Source organism: Cibotium barometz, chromosome 43 (assembly GCF_041138505.1).
Source record: "Cibotium barometz isolate CiBa-2024 chromosome 43, ASM4113850v1, whole genome shotgun sequence".
NCBI lineage: Eukaryota > Viridiplantae > Streptophyta > Polypodiopsida > Cyatheales > Cibotiaceae > Cibotium > Cibotium barometz.
The window spans coordinates 39472190-39480695 of record NC_141088.1 but is presented as its reverse complement, the minus strand read 5'-3'; positions in this window follow the sequence as shown (position 1 = coordinate 39480695).

Sequence of the window (8506 nt, the reverse complement as noted above, 5' to 3'; positions counted from 1 at the left end):
GGTTCCAAGAGGCTGCAACATCATTGCAAAAAAAATGATCTACCCAAGGAAGAGGGGAGCATGTACTCACGTTCGACATTCTCTTGCCTCCTCCCCTAACCTTCTCCCCTGACCATGTAATTCCCAAATTCAAGGGGATGTATATATATAGCTTCATACACAAAAAAGAAAAGAAAAGAAAAACAAAAAATAGTAAAAAGAGCAAGAGCACATTAAGAGGAGAAATATTTGCACACAATTAGGAACTAGATTGACCTGTCTTCATAAACCTACTGATGCTATATCTATGTTTGCAGATATGGCAAATGCACGAGCATCACACACTTCATCCACTCCCACTTTTAGTGAGATGTATCATCTGTACCTTTCTCAGATATTTCACATGTGCTATCCTGTAATTAAAATCGAATTCGATCATATAGATGTACTAGCCAGAGAGGGAAATGTTGAGGAATTAGAATGGTTAATTCGCTTATTGACCATGACTGACCCCTACTCCGTAGAGGACGTATCCCCGATAGCCCAAGACTTTCCTTTTCCACAGGATGACTATCCTCGCATGGTTACATTCTTGATGAGTTTATGTGGATGAGAATACGAAGAAGATATATCTGACGATGAATGGACGGATGAAACTCATGGCACTACTGAGGCAGACTTTATTTATTTGGATGATGCAGATAGAGGCTTAGCCTTAGGGCTAGAGCCAGGACTCTACAACATCCTCTTACCTTGATCCTCAGTATTAGTGTGGTGAGACTGGTAGGTAGGTTAATGTTTTCAAGTTGTTTTTAGTTTTGTGTGCTTAACGAGTCCTTATTTTTTCCACTGATGTGCCTCTCGATGTATAGTGCTTGTTAGTTGGTTGTACAGGTTGAGGTGGGTTCACTTTCAAGTCCTGAGATTGCCCAACGTTCATACATAAATATCTCATCAAATTGCGGGCATTTCTCATCGAATCAAGGAGATCTCCAAAATACAGGTGTAATTCTTCCATGCCCACTCTCTTTCATTTTTACTGTTCAATTAATTACATGAACTATAATGCATGACCACATGGAATTTGTCAAAGCACTACTTAGTTTTTGAAGTTACCTAACGTGTTAGTGTAAATCATTAATAATGAGTTTAACCTTATTGGATATATTCTTGAGAATGCATGAAGTCTTTAGTTAACCCTGGAATACGGTTGTCTTAGGTCTAGGGTCAAACCATCTTAATGTTTGACACCTGGCCATGTGTGTGTTGACCTCTAAGACATAGCTTTTACCCCTTTGTCGAAAGGATGTAAGAACAAATTATAGTTCAGGAGCAAAAATCAAAAGAGATAAATAAAATAAAATAAAAAGCCTACAAAAAATGGCAATGCAAGTCTATTATGTGCTTTAATGTTGGCCTATCGCCCTATTGACACTTGGTAGGCGAGAAGTATTCTACTCTAGATCGATGCCCTCGGTTGGTAGGGGGTAGCCTTGCCTAAGTTGAACTAATAGATTCTTGGAGAATGCCTTGCGTTAAACATGGCACCAGGATCGATGTTAGTTTTGCCTTAGGGAGGTCGCCATTGTGTGTAAAAATTATCACGTGCATAAAGAAATAAAGGCAAAAGACTCCTATAACTCTGATGTTTCTTGTGTCCCTAGGCTCGTGGTATTAGCTTGTTCTTAGAGTAGACACATTGTGGTTATCTGTTTGTTTATTAAGATTGGTAATTTTTCTTGACTTAAGCCAGTTATAGACCTTGATTAACCTTCGACACCTTGCTAACTCTTGAAATACTTTCAATAATTTTAAACTCCTGTTAATTTGCTACGCTAGCTCATTCATGTGACCCAATTAACTAAGTTCTCATGGCAACATCCATTGTGGTCTAACATGCTTGATTTTATTACACTCTATATCTTTTGAATTCCAGCATACTTTCACTCTACTTCCCTGTTTTGCAGACGTTGTACCACAACAAACCCTATCAAGCTTACCATACCATAGCTTCCGAGGACGGAATCTACATCAGGAAAGGAGGCATGTTAACCTATGGCGGACATTGAGACGTATTACTTTTTACGTCATGTAATTAATTTAAGTATTCTGATCGGGCTTGTCCTCGGCACCACATGTAAAGGATAAAGGGATTGGGTGATCACCGATGAGAGGCGCACCTCGAATGTCATTAGGATAAGGGTTAAGATCGGCCGGCCATGTGTGGACGCCCATGTGTGAACGGCTAAGGTCACGTATAAGAGTCAAATGTAACCCTAAAAACTCTTATTCTCAATGTGTTGAATACAAGGAGTGCTCTTGCCTTATCTTCTCCATCCCATTCTCCTGCATGTGTGTGTGTGTGTGTGTGAGAGAGAGAGAGAGAGAGAGAGAGATAACGATCGAGCACTGCGTGGCAGCACGGCGACGACGAGGCGGTAGAGCAGCGGTGGCGGTTCCTTCTTCACTACGACACGAGAATCCTTCAGGACGGCGGTCTGAGCGGTGAGTGACACACCTTTGCTCCCTGTTGAGCTTGCTAGTTTCTAGTTGTATGCTTGCAGCCATTCGTGGCTCACTTACAGTTGCCTAGCAAGTCCCCAGCTCCGACACGTGTGGCAAAAGCGCACAGTTGTTTTGTCTCTATGGCCTCTACTTCATCGATCATATCTCGTTGATGTTACGTTGATATGTCTTGCAATGTTGGACCTACATATGGCTTCAACTAAGAAATATAAAAGACATTATGTGTAGCCTAACTTTTCTGCAACTTTAACTTCAAAGAGACATCACTTAACTTCTGAATGACTGGAAAAGGGATGAAACTACAGAACGAAATCTTGGGGCAATGCTTCCCCACTTGCTTTAGTCGTTGCTTCATAATACAAAGATATATCCAATCGCCTTCCTTAATATTGACATCTCTCCTGAATTTGTTGGCTTACTGGGTATAAGCTTATTGAGCTTTGGCAAGGTGACTCAATGATTTCCAAAAAAAAAAATCGAGTCTTGTTGGCCTCTAGGGATGGTGATACATGTCTTGTCAAAAGAGATGAGAACCGATGACCAAATGGTGCCTCGTATGGTATCTGGCCAATACTAGATGAGTGAGTATCATTCATGATTGCATGTACCGACACGGACGATATTGTTTGCATTTAGATTGTTGGTCATGGCAATATGATTTAAGAACATCAAAGGCCAATTCATTATATATATCCGTTTGGCTATCTATCTGTGAGACGAAATGCACTAGATAGCCAATTTACTTCCAAGGTTATCAAACAATGCTCTTAGTCCCAAAGTTGTCAAACAACACTCTCCAAAAATGGGACATGAACTTCAGATCTCTATCTGATGTGATTGTCCATGGCAAACCACCAATGGGATACCAAAACCAAATGAACAAGCGAGCTATGTCCTGGAGAATCTATTCTTCAATTTCAATGAAAGTCCTAACTTTTGCTCTACCAGATGGATTTGACAAGGGACCCAAGAACCAACGGAGCATCTAGTCTTCAATTTCAATGAAAGTCCTAACTTTTACTAGCAAATGGATTTGTATGGCATGATCAAATACTTCCATGGCCACATGGCGAGCTATATATATATATATATATATATATATATATATATATATATATGAGCATTGGAGTTTTCACTAGAAGTGGCTTCTACATGAGGCATACCTTAGTCCCATGCCCATGCACCAACACACACATAGACAATACATTTAGTATAGATACATCTAGCAAGAATAGGCACCACTATCTCAAGTATCTACATCTAGCAAGAATAGGCACCACTATCTCAAGTACCTACATTAAGCCTCATTGTCGATAGTCAACTAGGTATAATTTTGAATGGGGGACCAATGGCCCATGGTACAACCCATCACCTAGACCCTCCCCAAAGCAACAAAAACCTCTTATAGCCTCTTCCTTGATCACATGAATCATTGTTGGGATCTCTATCGTAGGTACTCAATAATAATGCCAAATCAACCAAGTAAGAGCGAGGCTTCCCAACCTCATTGTAGCTATGGGCAAAGAGCTACCATGCAGCAACATCTAACGATCTTGATTATCCAAGAAAATGGATGCCGAGTAAATGTCAAAGCAAATCAATAAAAAGATTCATATACAAGAGGGAGGGAATCACAAGATTCATTTGACAATAAATGGACTAAGACACAGATACTGAGAGAAGATTAGTACCATTGTTCTTGATTCTGAGAGAATGCTAAATGGTCATTGTTCTTTCGGAAGGAACACAGAAGACTTGTTAGTAAATGAAGAAGCTAGTGATTAATGTGGTGACGGCCTTTGTGAGTGATTTTGCTTTTTTGAGATTTTTTGTATTTTTTCATTATTTTTGGTATTTTCAAGTAGGTTTACATTGATTTATGCTTGAGGTTAGCAAGGTTCTAAGGCTTGTTCAACAATGGAGGAGAGGAGCTAGGAGAATCCACAAAAACGTGGATAAATCATCCAAACGAGTGTGAATCTCAACTCATTCATTTGATATTGAAGCAATGTAAGATTCTAGGTTGTTTTAACGCATTTCTCATTGCAAGATTGTTGTTAAATGAGCTTGAGAACATGTCCTCATTTTTTTCGTCCCTTGTGCTTTTTCTCAATTTTCAACTACATTAAGTGCTTTTACATGCTGATACACAATGAAGTGCATAAAGGTGAGTTTATGTAATTGTTCTCAAACCATTGGGGAGAGGCTATTGAAATGATTTAATGGACTTCACTATTCTTTAGAGTGGAATGTGGATTCTATGGTGAAGATATTTTGTAGAGGGTGTCTCCTTATTGGTGAAGTTGGATGATGAACAAGCATGGTAATGTTTGGGTTGTCAAACAAGTATAGCTTAATTGTGCTATAGAGGATAACTTTATGCCCTAGGCCTTTTAAATTTTAGGTTGATGAACAAGTATGCCTTAATTGTGCTAGAGAATATCTTAGGCCCTTCATCTTTCAAGGTTTAGCTTCTTGAACGAACAAGTATGGCTTAATTGGTGAATAAATATGGCTTAATTGGGAAGGTTTGGGTTCTCTAACAAGTATGGCTTAACTTAGGCCCTACATCTTTCAAGGTTTGGGTGGTCGCATGTGTTAAGAGGATAACTTAGGCCCTACGTGGGTGGTCACCATGTGTTAGAGGATAACTTAGGCCCTACATCTTTCAAGGTTTGGGTTGTTAAACAAGTACAGGGGTAAACCCATAACTGACAAAGATAAATAAGTAGAATCCAAGTCATAAAAATCAAACACATGGTTTCAGTAGAGGCAAGAAGAGTGATAAAGAAAACAGTATCAAATCTACTACAATGACAAAAGGATGCCAATCTACTGCGGTCTTAAAGGAATATCAAAAAGCGTGATATACGAGCAAAAATATATTAGCAATGAATTAAACAATGCCAAAACTATTGAAGAGATAACAAAGTCATGGACATACAATCCTAAAACTAAAAAAAATGCAAGCTTACAAAAGCTCCCCATATTTCTTTTTAAAAACATTGATATTCTAATTTTTTAAATCTTTGAATAAAAGTAACAAATATTATTTTAACTATTGGTGAAGAACCTGCGTGTGTGTGTGTGTGTGTGTGTGTGTGTGTGTGTGTGTGTGCACAACTTCCAAGGAAATGCACATATACCCGATTTCCAACGAATACAAAGGCCAAGCTTTTTAGTACTAGAATAAAAACAGTTGGATAAATACGCCTGCCTAGAACATTTTTTTGATTGATTTCTAAGGAATATGCCTTTTTAATACGAAGGGCCCCCAAGGCTAAGGCTAAAAGCTTAAACCCACCCTTGGTGTTAGGTAGGATTTAGTATGTGTGAAATTTTTGGGACAGTATGCATGCATGGGGTTGGATGGCAATTAAGGGGGGCTCGGTCGTGGGCATTCGTTGCTCCTTTCTTCATGTGTGCTGGTCCTTTCGTTTGCCTCGCTCTTGCATTGATGGGACGGCTCGAGTCGTAGGCGTCATGTGCACCTCCTATCTGTTTGACGAGAGATGCACGCGTCCTGCACGTTGCATGGCGTGGCTCGATCGTGGGCGTCCTCTGCTCCTTTCTTCATGCGCACTGGTTCATGCGCACTGGTCCTTTCCTTCACCTCGCGCTTGCGTTGCATGGGGTGGCTCGATCGTGGGCATCATGTGCACCTCCTCTGCTGTTGAGGTGAGATGCGGGTCACTCCTTTCTTCCTATGTGTTGCTCGGAGCATCCGCATGTCGAGTCGTCTGATGGTCTGATGCTAGTTGGATTTGATGAGAACCTTGATTAGTTGTTTAGTTACTAATAAATGCTTGTTTAGTTGTTGTAGTAATTGTTTACTTGCTAGTTCGATTTGATGTTTTAAACCCTACTAATCTTGTTTAATGCTTAATTAATGTAACGTTTATAAGGTTGTTAGGTACAATTAGCATGTGAAATTTTTGGAGCAGTGTGCATGCATGGGAGCTGGGTGGCAATTAAGGGAGTGCTTCTTCTTTCTTCATGCGGGGGTGCTCGATCCTACGTTGCATGGGCATCCTCTGCTCCTTTCTTCATGGGCATCCTCTGCTCCTTTCTTCATGCGGGGGTGCTCGATCCTACGTTGCATGTGCATCCTCTGCTCCTTCCTTCATGGGCATCCTTTGCTCCTTTCTTCATGCAGGGGTGCTCGATCCTTTCTTCATGCGGGGGTGCTCGATCCTACGTTGCATGGGCATCCTCTACTCCTTTCTTCATGCGTGTTGTCCTTTCGTTCAAGGGAGGCTCGCTCGTGCGTTGCATGGGATGGCTCAATCGTGGGCGTCTCCTGTGAATCTCCTCTGTTGCTAAGGTGAGATGCAGGTCGCTCCTTTCTTCCTGCATGTTGCTCAGAGCGTCTGCGTCTATGGTAGTCTCTAATTAGTTGTTGTTGTGGTGGTCTCTAATTAGTTGTTGCTGGTTCGATTTGTTTAGTGGTGGTCTCTGATTAGTTGTTGCTGTGGTGGCATTAGCAAATTCTGGAGGTAATTTCTAGGACCTTGTAAGAAATTCACAAACTCGTATTTTCTCTCTCTAGAAATGTTTTTTAAAAGATACCCTCATTAAATGTGTACTTGACAAGAAACTGTCACAAGTTATAAAAAAATGGATCTGACAAGGTATTGAAATATGTGCACTAGCTACAAGTCGCTCTCAACTTTTTGGGTTTACAAAAGGTACTTACGTCATCATTTGGCACCTTTTCCAAAAATTTGATGCTACTCTCCTAACAATCTACACCTACTGGCAGTTTGGTGTAGAATTTGGTGCTTTTGATATTATTATTACGTCCCCCCAAAAAGACTTTTGAATCACTTAAATCGAACACCTCTAGAGAGACAGAAACAACCAGAAGAAGGGAAGAAGAGGTCCAAATGGAGGCCTCTATGCGCGCTAAATTGCACAAGCCTCTTCTCCCCTTCTTTTGATCATGTCTGCCTCTCCAAGTGTCCGATTTAAGTGATTCAAAAGTCATTTTGAGGGTTTTTGGCCGCTTTGGATATAATGGTAATGTCAAAAACACCAAATTCTACATCAAAATACCATCAGAAAAAATATCTATACTTAAGTGTACAAAGTTTGGCTTCGAAGTGCTTTTTCTTATCCAAAGATGACGTAAGCCATATTTAATAAAGTAACTCTACCTCATTTGAAAAAGATACCCACATTGAATGTGTACTTAATCATTTTTTTTAAAAATGCCCTCATTGAATGTGAACGTGACTATTTTTTGAAATTTTTCAACATTACGTTTGCTTCTTCCTTGTTGGTTGCGCTCTATTTTCTCTCTCCTCTAGAAGGCCCTCCAAATGACCTCTGAAATTTCCTAATGGTCTTTGATTAGCTGTTGTTACTAGTTTGATTTGTTTAGTTGCTAATTAATGCTTGTTTTGATGAGAACCCTGATTTCATGAGAATGCTTCTTTTAGTATATTAATCTTAATCTTAATTTTTGTACATTGGCCTCGTGAGGAGAGGTACGACATGGGTGCGATGTGATGTTGGTTGTGACAATAAAAGGGCACCTATGTGGGGGCTCTAGGCTTGGAAACTCACTGTTGTTGTGGGTTGGAGTTGGGTTGGGTCTGTCGAACTGTTGTAGGCTCTCTGTGGGGTTGGGTTGGGTCTATGTGTTGGGTTAGAGCTAGGTTGGATTGGTTGTGTTATGTGCCATGGCACCTCACCGTCCTTAAGAACTTACAAACATCACAAATGTAGGTAAAGACACAACAGGCCCGTCTGTGCATCCACCGGATAAAGGAAAAGTCTTGGATGTTAATGCATCACGAATGCCCATGACAAAGGCAAGGACGTAACAAATTCAACAAATCCTCGTATTCTCACTCCTTCAAGGAAATAAAGTGGTTAGAAATCTACATATGGTGAAGAATAGGACAAGGTCTATAGGTTCTAACCCTAGTATTAACAATACCACCAAATGCAAAAAAGCGCCGCTCGTCAAGTTGACCAAGTTGCTTGAGGTTTCTAT